The following is a 13,142-nucleotide window of genomic DNA, read 5'->3' as shown; positions in this document are numbered from 1 at the left end:
AGAGTTATAAAGAAAGAGACAGGGAGGGAGAGGGAGAGATCTCCCATCTGCAGATTCACTCACCAAATGGTCACAATGGCTGGGACTGGGTCAGATCAAAGCTCGGATCTGGAACTCCATCCAAGTCTCCCTCATGGTGGCAGGGACTCAAGAATTTGGGTTGTCTGCTGCTTCTCAGATGCACTGCAGAGAGCTGGATGGGATGTAGCATCACGGGCAATGGATTATCCTAATGCATCACAACACTGGCTCCAACAAATGAAATTAGGTAAAAAAAATTAGGTAAAAAAATTCAAAATGCCAGGGAAACATCAAATAAAATGTCAGGGATGAGCATCGTGGTCAGCAGATTAAACCACTATTAGGAGGCATATATCATTCTTAAGTGTGAGGATATGTTTTTTTTTTTAACCACTTTTGTACAAGAGAGTACCAAGATGAAAACTGTTCTCCAAGGAGTCTGATCTGATCACCTCACATAGGATAGACAGAGATTAGAAGAAACTGCAAGACAGATTACAAGTACAGAAAAGAGGAAACAAAAACTAGAATGATAGCATGAGGAAGGAATTGTAATCCATGTTTTGCAAGACCTCAAATCAAATATATGTACTGTGTATAGAAAAATAGAAATAAAAGCAAATATGAGAGAGTTTCAAAAAGTTTGTGGAAAATGAAATTAAAAGATTAGCTTATTCAACAAATTTTGAAATCTATGCATGTGAATGGTCTTCAAAAAGTTCATGGAAAATGCCTATTATAAAAAATGGTACATGATTTCAAAATAATTTTTAAAGAAAATATATTTAATTTTTTATTTATTTGAGAGGTAGAGTTACAGAGTGAGAGGGAGAGACAGAGAGAAAGGTCTTCCTTCTGCTGTTTCACTCCCCAGATGGCCGCAATGGCTGTAGCTGTGCCAAATTGAAGCCAGGAGCCAGGTGCTTCTTCCCAGTTTTCCATGTGGGTGCTGGCGCCCAAGTACTTGGACCATTTTTTACTGCTTTCCCAGGCCATAGAAGAGAGCTGGATTGGAAGAGGGGCAGCTGGGACTAGAACTGGCACCCATATGGGATGCCAACGCTGCAGGTGAAGAATTAACTATTTATTTTTACAAAAGACAGTTACAGGGGGTGAAAAGGGGAGATACAGATCTTTCATTTTCTGGTTCTCTCCCAAAATGACCACAAGAGCCAGGACTGGCCCAGGCTGAAGATGGGAATCCGAAGTCCATCTGAGTCTCCCATAGGGGTGGTAGGGGCTCTTCTGCCAGGAGCATTAGTAGGAAGCAAAATAGCCAGGACTGCAACTGGCACTCAAATATGGGATGCTGGCCTCACATGTGGCAGCTTACCCTGCTGTGTCACAAAGATGGTCATTCAAAATAAATTCTTGAGGGTTAAGCCACCTTTTGCAGGGCCAGCATCCTATATGGGTAGCAGTTTGAGTCCTGGCTCCACTTCTGATCCAGCTCCCTGTTAATGTGCCTGGGAAAGCAGTGGAAGACAGTCCAAGCGCTTGGGCCCCTATACCATGTGGGAAACTCAGAAGAAGCTCCTGGCTTCAGCATGGCCATTTGGGGACTGAATCAGCAAATGGAAATCTCTCTGTAACTGTGACTTTCAAATAAATAAATCTTTAAAAAACATCCTTGTGCACTTAAAAGACCTCTTGCAATCCAAGTGCATGGTTACTTGTTCAGCAAATGCTGATTCAGGTGCAAGAAGTGCTGGTATCAGGGATGCCTTAGTAAAGAAGTAGTGGTTTGGAAAGGTCACTTAAGAGGCTTTTATGTAGAATGCAGGCAGTGGCGTGTTAGAGTTTAATAGATAGTTTTGGTTTAAAAATTACATATTGGGGCTGGTGCTGTGGCCTAGAGGGTAAGTAAGGCCAGCAGTGCCAGCATCCCATATAAGCACTGGTTTGAGGCCTGGCTGCTCTGCTTCCAATCCAGCTCTCTACTGAGGCCTAGGAAGGCAGTAGAAGATGGTCCAAGTCTTTGGGCACCTGCACCCAAATGGGAGACCTGGAAAAATCTCCTGGCTCCTAGCTTTGGATCAGCCCAGCTCTGACCATTGTGACCATTTAGGAAATGAGCTAGTGGACAGAAGACCTCTGTCTTTTTCTCTCTGCTTCTCTGTAACTCTGCCTTTCAAATAAAATAAATCCCTAAAGAAAAAAAAAAAACTTAAACTAATTATGTATTAACTTCTAACTGGGAGATCAGTAATTAAGTCAAGGTACAGTTAGTCATTTAGACAGGCATCTAGTCAGCCAGTAATGATGACCTTGTTTCATTTCTAAACACAGAAATTATTTTAAATGGCTTTAGAGATATACTTATCAAAATAACATGTGTAGGACTCCCTGGGGCAGCATGGAGGCTGCGGGGGAATGCAGAACACCTGAACCAGTGAGCCCTGAGCAAAGTATTGTGAAGCTGATACAGACTCCCAGTCTTTAGATGATAGACACATGGTTCACAAATGGAAACAGAAGAAAACTGCCTGAGTAGCATAGTAATAGGAACAGGCACAGAAACCTGGTGTTCCAGGGCATGGTCCTTTTGGTCCTCTGCCATTACTTCCCCTAAGCAACAGGCAGAGCCTGCAGCCTTCTGCCACCCACCCTCTCCCCACATAAAGGAAGAGTTGGAGGGGCCTATGGAAGTGGTGCATCTTGGGAGGCTGAATCTCCAGAAGAGAGGGCAGAGCAGGTATGGAGCTCACCTGGCAGTGCCTGGGGACAGTTTCCCCACTACTGCATTTTAATGGGGACAGCAAAACCCTTACCATCCCCCCCAACACACATACACTGCAGAGGCTTAATTGGTGAATCCTTCCAGACAACAGTGATTGGACCAGGAGCTAAACACAGCAACTTCCTCTAGAACTGTGCTGGGGGAACAGTTCCCACTCAGATGGAGGGAATGGGGACAGGCTACACCCCCCCACCAAACACAGGTCAGGTCATAAGGCTCTCACCAGCTAGCAGCTCTCTGGTCTCACCTCCCTAGTCTTTGTAGCTGACAAGCTCTTCCCAACCTTGCTGCCTGGGAGAGATACACTCAGATGTCACTTTCATGGAAAACCTAGGAGTTATTTTTTTTAAGATTTATTTATTTCTTTTAAAGAGTTACACACAGAGAGAAGGAAAGGCAGAAAGAGGGAGAGGGAGAGAGGGAGAGGCCTTCCATCTGCTGTTTCACTCCCCAGTTGGTTGCAATGGCTGGAGCTGTGCCAATCCAAAGCCAGGAGCCAGAAGCTTCCTCTGGGTCTTCCCACACAGGTGCAGGGGCCCAAGGACTTGGGCCATCTTCTACTGCTTTCCCAGGCCACAGCAGAGAGCTGGATCAGAAGTGGAACAGCCAGGACTAGAACTGCCACCCATATGTGATGCTGGCACTGCAGGCAGTGGCTTTATCCATGACCCCACAGTGCCAGCCCCAACCTAGAAGTTCAAGTTGACATAGTGGACAGCACACTGTGGTCCCCAAGTCTAACATAACCATGGGAAATGCTAATAGATTGTGTCACAGGCTGAGGGAGGTGACAGGCATGCTCTGCTGCAGAGCTGTGATGTAGGGAAGGGGCTCCAGACCAGGAGAAAGGGGACCCTGGGGTTCCCCGCCCTTCCTCTCTCCTCAGTGACCACTCTCCAGAACACCTCTTCTCTGTGGCCACAGACAGCTCTGAAAGCAGTGTCTTGGGGCAGGGAGGGAAGGTTGCAGGGAAGATCTCTGAGTAGTTGGTCCAGAGGGAGCATTCCTCTTAAAACATTACAGTCCTGTCTGCACCCACTCCCCTGGCCTTGATGGCCATTTGTCTATTAATGTCCCACTTCAGATGATACCTCCAACCTTTGCTATTGGACAGGAGGTGATTGGCAAGAAAATTCAACCTACAGTTTTAAAAGATTTATGTATTAGAGAGGACTTCCAATCACTGGCTCATTCCCCAAATGTCTGCAAAGCCAGGGCTGGGCTAGGCTGAAGCTAGGAATTCCATCCTGTTCCCTGACACGGGTGTCAGGAGCTCACATACTTAGGTTATCACCATTGCTTCCCAGGTGCGTTAGCAAGAAGCTCAACTGGAAGCAGAGGTGGGACCTGATTTCAGGTCCTCCAATATGGGCCATGGGCATCCCAAGTGGCAGCTTAACCCACTGTACCATAACACCCTCTACTTTGATATTATTTATTTATTTACATATTTATATGCTTATTTATTTGAGACACAGAAAGAGACCTTCTATCTGCCATTTCACTCTCCAAAGGCCTGAAATCTTTAGGTTTGGGCCACACTGAGGCTGCGATCAGAGAACTCAATCTGGTCTCCCCACATCTGCTGCCTCCCAGGTTGCACATTAGCAGGAAGTTGGAATTGCAAGTGTGCCAAGACTTGTGCCAGGCACTTTAATTTGGGATGAAAGTTTCTCAAGAGCCGTCTTAACCACTGGGCCAAGCACTCACCCCCCACCTCAGTTTTTAAAGAAAGACAAGGGATTCCATTCTCTTTCTATTACCCATAAATAAGAGTATGGATAATCTCAATTGCTTGCTCCAAGCCTAATTCCTTTTGCCACAAAGAGAATCAACTTCAGATAATGATAGTGCTGTGAGTCACAGAGGAGAGGTGAAAGGAGCCCATGTTCTCACTGACATCTCCAGCCATGGAATTTGTCGAGCCCAGGACCATTGTGTCTGACTCTCCCTCCTCATTGTTCAAGCTGGTTGGAGATGGGCTTTTAGTGACCTGAACTCAAAAACATCCAAGTGAAAACACCATGTACTCTCTACAAGATGTTTGTGAGAAGGATTTTGAACTAAACTATCCACGGTCACCTAGTAGGCCACTAAAGAGTTGGACTCACAATTTTGTCTTAGTACAAGGTGTCCTAACTGAGGACAAAGCCACCAGGATTTCCTCTGTTTGATTCGTCTTACATTTGAGGAATTTACTACAGTGCCTAAAAAGGGGTGCAGGAACCTCAGTTTTCCCACTCAGCTGTGTGGCCCTGAGAAAGGTATTTAGATTCTATGGCTCCACTTTCTCACCTGCCCATGGAGAGTATCACAGTGCTTGTTTAGAGGGTTATTGTCGGTATCAAAGGAATAAAATGACTCATGTGTTTTAGAGTTTATTCCAGCTATGAGTAGCACACAAAGTAAATATTTAAAAGTGTAGCTTAGGGGCCAGCATTGTGGTATAGTGGGTTAAATCACAGCCTATGATAGGCATCCCATAGGGTGACAGTTCTAGTCTTGGCTGCTCCACTTCTGCTGGAGCTCCCTGCTAATACACCTGGGAAAGCAGTGCAGAACCCAAGTACTCAGGTCCCTGCACCCAGGTGGGAGGCCTGGATGAAGCTGCTAGCTCACGGTTTCAGCCTAAGTCCTAGTGGCTGCAGCTATTTGAGGAGTGAACCAGCAGATGGAGGATACCTCTCTCTGACTTTTCTTTCTCTGTAACTCTGCCTTTTAAATAAATAATGTCTAAAAAATAAAACCACCTGTAGCTTAACACTTCTCTCACATATAAGGATTCAAAGATATTCATTCCAGGAGGGGCTCCTTTGCCTTGTTGCCTCATCCATAAGGTTCCCTCATGGGACCAAATGGTTCCTGCAGCTCCAGTCACCTGCTCTCCATCCCATCCAGAAGGACAATAGAATATTTCCTTGGGTCAGGCATTTCACCTCGCAGATAAGATGCACCTTTCCCATATCAGAGTGGCTAGCTTTGACTCCTGGCTGCAGCTGCCAATTCCACCTTCCTGGTAATGTTCACCCAGGGAGTTGGCAGTGATGATTCAAGTAATTGGGTCCCTTTCATCCCCATGGGAGAAATGGATTGGGTTATTTGCTCCTGATTTAGGACTAGTCCCGTCCCAGCCCTTGTAGACACTTGAAAAGTGAACCAGCAGATGGGAGCTTTCTCCATGTCTACCTGTCTCCTTATCTTTGCCTCTCAAATAAATAAAATTTTTAAAATACATTTCCTGGGAGTCACACATCATGGCAGCAGATGTGCCCAACAGAAAAAAATCAAGGAATCTGTTATGGGAGATGGGGAGGAAGTATCTAGCTTCTGCTGCCCCTGCAGAGGATGAGCCCAGTGATGTGGAATGGAGGTAGTATCCATACAGGGCAGGTGTTCTCTTTAAAAATCTCCACTCAGCCCAACACTCAGTCCCCAGTCCTCTGTCATCATGTCCTTTAGGCTCATCAAGCATCCATTTATGCTGTAACTGAGCTAACATACTGTATAGACACACAACATCTGGGTACTTTCACTATGAAGCCATGGTTGCCAAGTCACTGCCTATGAAGCTGCACCTGGTTCACAGGAAGCACTCAGCGAATCTTTGAAATTACTATCCTTGTAGTTAAAGAACTAGTTTCAGGCTAGCACTGTGGCATAGTGGGTAAAACCACCGCCTGCAGTGCCGGCGTCCCATAAGAACAGCAGTTTGAGTCCTGTCTGCTCCACTTCCAATCCAGCTCTCTGCTATGGCCTGAGAAAGCAGTAGAAGACAGCGCAAGTCCTTGGGTCCCTGCACCAATGTGGGAGACCTAGATGAAGCTCTGGACATTGTGGCCATGTGAGGAGTGAACCATTAAATGTAATACCTCTCTCTCTGCCTCTGCCTTTGAAACAAATGAAATAAATCTTAAAAAAAAAAAAAAAAAAAAAAAAAAACTAGTTTATCAGGATCAGGAGGAATGGAGCTTGAATTCCTCCTGTACCAGTTATCAGCTGTGTGACCCTTGACAAGTCCTTAAACCACTCTATGTAGCAGCCCTGCTTATGTGTTTGAGAGCTGCATTTAGCTAGTTGCTTCAGGCATTCCTTTCTAAACTCAACATTTGTTTATAAATTTGACTTTTCTGTAACAAGTCTTGTAGGTCACAGCACTGTGATGTTCTTGTCACTACCTGAGAAAATGTTTCTCAACCTTATTCTTTTGTGTTCTGATACAAAGAACATGTCTTGGCAAGTAGTTGAGGCTCCAATAAACCAGAGGGATGCTCAGACAAAATAACAAACAGCCTAAAAAATATGCAAAACAGCTTAATCTAAATGTGCTCATCTTCCTTGGAGAGGTAAGGCAGCTAACTTTTATGATCATATGGCTTGGAAACATAAAAATAACTTTTTCATAAAAGGCCAAATCCATGTAACATGAAATAGAGAAGATGGTAGACAGATAATTTAGGTTTGTTGTTGTATGCATAGTTATATGGTAATCCAATCTAAGTATGAATAAGATATGATTGAATGGGTTCAGTCAATTCATTTTTTATAATGAAAAGTTTAAGGATAGATCAATGTTTCCAGTAAAATCATGTCTGCTTTTGTTAGAATGAGAATGGAAGGGAGAGAGGGGAAGGAGAAAGAAATAGTGTCTGTATTTGTAGGAAGCTTGGGAATCACAGCTCCAGTGAAGGAGTGAGAGTCCAGTCTGGGTGTTGTAGAGGAAGGTGCATTTCCCTCTCCCGTGTCCTCCATTCAACCCATGGGAGAAGAAGCTGAGTGCAATTAGAACATATCTGATTGTCTTCTAGAGTTTGCTCTGAAGTTATCGAAGTTGCTCCTTGCCCCTTTCCATGATTAATGGCTCATCAGGTGAAGACTAATTAGCAACGTGGTGAGTAGGTGGTCTCCTTTGGGAGATGCAATTTTCCCTACAACATGCATTGCCAGCAAGTTATCTAAGCATTAATCAAAACCTAAGTAGGAATAACAACAAAGTACTCACAAAAAAGTGTCCAATAAATCCAAGCTTGTAAAGTTACTCAGACGTCTAAGTATACAATCCTATGCAAGGGCCCCCTGATCAAAAGAACATATCTCATTCCCTTGTCACAGCTCTAACATTCTGTTTCTTATTTGTTATTGTGGCCCAGGTAAATGGAGTCTTACAGTAACATGCAAGCATTAGCAATATAAGATTGGCATTTCACAAAGAACAGCTCAGGGAGAACAGAATTTATACATCCAGAGTCTAGAACCCAAAAGGTTTTACAAGACCCAAGATGTTAGCAGTAAACGAAAGGCCTGGGGAAAGTGTTCTGAATGCATTACAGTTGGCAATGAAGTTTTTGTGTAGAAATAACAGCAAACCTATTTCAAATGGCTGAAATGTTAACACCAGAAAAAAAGAGAACTTCGAAAACTTTTTGCATGCATACAGAAACACAGAAAACACATTCAAAATCAAGATCTTGCACTGTATACCCTGAAACTCTTTACCAATGCAAACATGAAGATGAACTGTACCTGTTTCTTCGTGAAGAATCAAGAAGGCAGGAATGTCTGTTGCTCAACCACCTACACCCACACCTGAGCAGTTTCTGGACCTGTAGGGAAGATGTTTTAGAAAGGGAAATATGTGATCAATGCCATATTTCTGACACCCCCGCCTTCCTTATGAGCACAGAAGCCATCATTTACTTCCCCTCAAAGTACTTGTCTTCCCCAGACACAACTGACAGCATTTGTTTCCTAGTCTTTTGTCAAAAAAAGAGGCCCCAGATTTCAAGATTTTGTTTTATAAGTCTATACCTAGAGCCCTCAGCACCTGGGTTATTTTTGCTCAGTTCCATGCAATTTGTGTTTACAGTTCTGGTGCATGGGAAATGTTGCCAAATTAGCATCAACAACATACTATCTTTTTTTTAACTTTTATTTAATAAATATAAATTTCCAAAGTACAGCTTATGGATTACAATGGCTTCCACCCCCCATAACTTCCCTCCCACCCACAACCCTCCCCTTTCCCGGTCCCTCTCCCGTTCCATTCACATCAAGATTCATTTTCAATTCTCTTTATATACAGAAGATCAGTTTAGTATATATTAAGTAAAGATTTCAACAGTTTGCCTCCACATAGCAACACAAAGTGAAAAAATACTGTTGGAGTACAAGTTATAGCATGAAATAACAGTGTACAGCACATTAAAGACAGAGATCCTACATGATATTTTTTAAAAATTGATTAATTTTGTATACAATTTCCAATTTAACACCAGGTTTTTTTTTTTTCATTTTCAATTATCTTTATATACAGAAGATCGATTCAGTATATGATAAGTAAAGATTTCATCAGTTTGCACCCACACAGACACACAAAGTGTAAAAATACTGTTTCAGTACTAGTTATAGCATCACTTCACATTGGACAACAAATTAAGGACGGATCCCACATGAGACATAAGTACACAGTGACTCCTAAAATGTTTATTTTATTTATTTGAAAGAGTTACAGAGAAGGTACAGACAGAGAAAGAGGTCTTCCATTCACTGGTTCACTCCCCAGATGACTGCAACAGCCAGAGCTGCGCTGATCCGAAGCCAGGAGCAAAGAGCTTCCTGCGGGTCTCCCACATGGGTGCAGGGGCCCAAGGACTTGCGCCATCTACTACTGCTATCTCAGGCCATAGCAGAGAGCTGGATTGGAAGAGGAGCAGCCGGGACTAGAACTGGCACCCATATGGGATGCCAGCGCTTCAGGCCAGGGCTTTGACCCGCTGCACCACAGCACCAGCCCCAAAATATTTTCTAAATCAGAAAGACTTGACTGGAATAATGATCGTGTTTCTTTTCATTGTTTTTCTCCACACGACCTGGGGGGGAGGCGGACTGCGTGCACGGAGACGTAGGGAGGCTCTGGAGGGAGCCAAGGCCGCTGGTGCAGGTATGGGGCCTGTCGCCCGTGTCCGGACCCGGCCCAGCCCTCAGCGGTGGGGTCCGCGGATGGAAGAGCTCACTGGGGGGAAGTCCAGGTCCCTCTGTAGCTGGTTCTGACAGGATCCATCCGCCCACCGCCCCTTCTGGGAAACCTGGCCCCACACACTCACCACTTCCCGCTCCCGAAGCCTCCGGCTTCCTCTTCTCAGAGCAGAGAAGGCCGAGCCACCACGGAGACGCTCTTCCCGCTGTACTCTGGACACCACTAGGACATAGGGATCTCGCGAGATGATGAAGTGCTCCACCGCCCTCACCGGGGGGCCCCTGATTGGACAGCTGCAAAGCCAAGGGGCATGAGGGGCGTCACAAAGACCATAGCCAATCAGCACGCTCGCTGGCTCAGTGGGCGTGGGGAGGTTGTTGCCAAGCAACCGGAGGGCTGGACTGGTTTGGGTGCCTGATTTCCAGGCGGGGTCACTGTGGCCTCAGGGCTCTCAGGACTTGCAGAGTTCCTGAGCTGCAGAAGCTGCTCAAGGTGAGTCACTGCTAACTCATCGACTTCTGATCCTGTGTTTCTTCATATCCCGAACGATTTCTCCTTTGGGAAGTTTCTGTGATGTTTCTTTGAACAATGTTTAAAGATATTGCGTGGTTAATCCTCTTGGTCCATTTCTCTTGTAGATAACGTGTTTTCTAGTCTGTCTTTTGTCTTTTTAATATTTCCTATGTGTTTCTTGCTGTTAATAATATTTTAAAAAGGCTTATATTTGAAAGGCAGAGTTACAGAGAGAGAGAGAGAGAAAAAGAGAACGGTCTTCCATCTGCTGGTTCACACTCCAGATGGCCACAAAGGTCAGAGCTGCACCAATCTGAAGCCAGAAGCCAGGAGCTTCTTCCAGGTCTCCCACGCAGGAGCAGGGGCCCAAGGACTTGGGCCATCCTCCACTGCTTTCCCCGGCCACAGCAGAGAGCTGGGTCAGAGTGGAGCAGCTGGGACTCGAACCGGCGCCCACATGCGATGCCCCAGTCATGACATTTTGCCCAGTCATCTCGATACCCTCACTTGTCAGTTGTATGTAGTTCGGGATGACATTGTATTGTTGTATGTAATGGTGTCATCTGGGTACATTGACAGAGTTCCTGGTTTATTTAGGGTTGGTGCTTGCTCTTTTTTGTTGTTGGATTTCCCTGTTAAGAGAGATGGGGGAGAAGGCAGGCATGGCTAGGTCTGTTCCCAGGGGAAAAGCTTTCACTGACCTTGTGTTAAGTAGTTTGCTGTAGGTCCATTTTAAACTATCTTGATCTCATACAGGAAGTCTCTCTTTTTTGCAGTTTTGCCAGAAGTTGATTTTTTTTTTCCATCTGGATACTGAATTTTGTTAAATGCTTTAACACTTAATCTAAATGATCATGTAATTATCTCACATTTTCAACCTACCTGGATGATTTACAAGGTTTGTTTGACAGTGTTGAATGCCCTTTACTTTTTAATGTGTCTCACTTGTTATTGACCTACAATATTGTTCTATATGGTTGAATTCATAAAATTTTTTGCTCAAGATATCACCTGTTTATGAAACAGAAGCTCATTAATTTCATAACCTGATGTTGTTGGCATTATATATATATAAAACACTGACTTCCCAAAAGTAATTCAAATATATTCTCTGTTTTTTTCTACTTGGAAAGAATTTGGGAAATTTAATTTTTTTCTTTCTTAAAGGTTTAGAATATTCCATATGTTTGGGCCCAAAATTTTACTTGTGGGACTTTTGGTTGGTTGGCTTTTCAAAAATTTGATCATCTTATTTAAGTATGTAGAAGTTTTTCTGTTCCATGCTATATTTGTGATTTGGGAGACTGATTTTCAAAATGTAACAGATTTTGAACTCTGGAGTAAAATTTTTACTTCTAAGAATTTAACAATATCCTCTTAGTGTCTTGCTAAGTTCTGTATGTTCTATAAAGAATGGCCCTGTGTTAATTTCCTGAAATTGGTTATTGGCTTAATAATTTTCTTAACTTTTAAAATATGGTTTTCCTTACATGTTTCTGTAGTACTTTTGTGACTAGAAATATTTCATTGATGTCTGTTGCATCTGTGTCCTGCCTTTATTTAAATATTCTTTCAGCATTTTTCCTCTTTAATTCTTGAGAAGGTAGCTGAGATTTCAGTGTCCTAACATATTCACTTAAGGATTTGCATTTTCTCTAAGCACTCTATCCATATCCCCTTAATTTTCTCATATATTTGCAAACCCTGTAAGTTCAGACCCTGTCTGCCCCAGTGTCTCCATCCCCATGAGCCTGCAACCATACCAGGCTTCATATATCTTCTTTCCTGTGCCGGAAACCCCATGTGTTTTCTCCAGTGTCACTCTTCATATAACTGTGACCTCCCGTCACTGTTTTATGTTGCATCCTAAATCTACATGCTTATATATTCTAGAATTGAAGGAATTATAGGATTAAGATTAAATATGATTTAGACTAAAATAAATGCTGTGATGCTTTCACCTACATCTTATTTTCTGGATTCTTCATTGCAAGGAAACAGGTTTATAGTGCAATGATTTCTTCCAGACTGAAGAAAGAGACTAGTATTTAGAAATGACATTGGAACATTTAATCATGCCATAAATAAGGAAATGATTAGATTAATGGAGAGAATTCAAAAGGATACAGAAACCAGCTTGAATGGCTACCAATGGTCAAATACAGGAGTCAAGTATTTAAATAGTAGCACATTTTAATTTGTTGAGTAAAATAAAATGCTATTAGCTTCTATTGTTATAAAAGTGAATAAATAGTTGGAGGAGAAGGGAACACTTTTATTAAAGTAAGACTACCACTGTTATCAGGTTAAACTGCTGCCTGCAATGCAGCATCCCATATGAATACAGATGGAAACCTTGGCTGCTCCACTTCTAATCAAGCTCCCTAATGGTGTGCCTGGGAATGCAGTGGAATGGCCATCTACATGGGCCTCTGCACTCATGTGACAGACCCAGATGAAGCTCCTGGCTTCTGGTTATGGCCTCACTCAGCCCTGGCTTTTGTGGCCATTTGAAGAGTGAAGCAGCAGTTGGAAGACTCCACTTACTTTTAGATAAGGTAAATCAATCTTTAAAAAAATAAATTATAATAACAACCAATTAATACTAACAAAATAATGGGAACTGTAAAAACAGCCAGTTAGAAAACATGCTAGTAATAACAGAGCCAGACAATAATTATCAATAAATACTAAAATGGATGGCTGAAATTTTCCTAATAATTTAATTACAGTTTCAAAGTATTTCACCACTATTTATTACAAATAGACAACTACCAATTCCACAGTAGAGAAACATGATAGGTATCACCTTAAGAAATTATGAAATTAACATCTCCAAAGAAAGAGCAAGTCAACATCATGTATCTCCTGATCCAATGTGCTGAGAGGGACACA

General features: G+C 43.1%; 1 protein-coding gene across 2 annotated transcripts in view; it reads right to left on the bottom strand.

The window, feature by feature from the left end:
* The window catches only part of LOC133747077 (zinc finger protein 436-like), a 58,789-nt gene extending 48,826 nt beyond the window's left edge, over positions 1–9,963 (bottom strand). For both annotated transcript variants that reach the window (XR_009864269.1, XM_062175221.1), the window contains exons 1-3: positions 9,862–9,963; positions 8,282–8,361; positions 64–245 (exon numbers count right to left, since the gene is read on the bottom strand). The gene's annotated coding sequence lies outside the window, so the exon portion shown is untranslated. The remainder of the gene's footprint in view (positions 1–63; positions 246–8,281; positions 8,362–9,861) is intronic.
* Positions 9,964–13,142: the final 3,179 nt, after the last annotated feature.

This window comes from Lepus europaeus, chromosome 18 (assembly GCF_033115175.1).
Source record: "Lepus europaeus isolate LE1 chromosome 18, mLepTim1.pri, whole genome shotgun sequence".
Taxonomy (NCBI): domain Eukaryota; kingdom Metazoa; phylum Chordata; class Mammalia; order Lagomorpha; family Leporidae; genus Lepus; species Lepus europaeus.
Note: the sequence above shows the minus strand (reverse complement) of the source record. Positions and strands in the feature narration are given on the sequence as shown.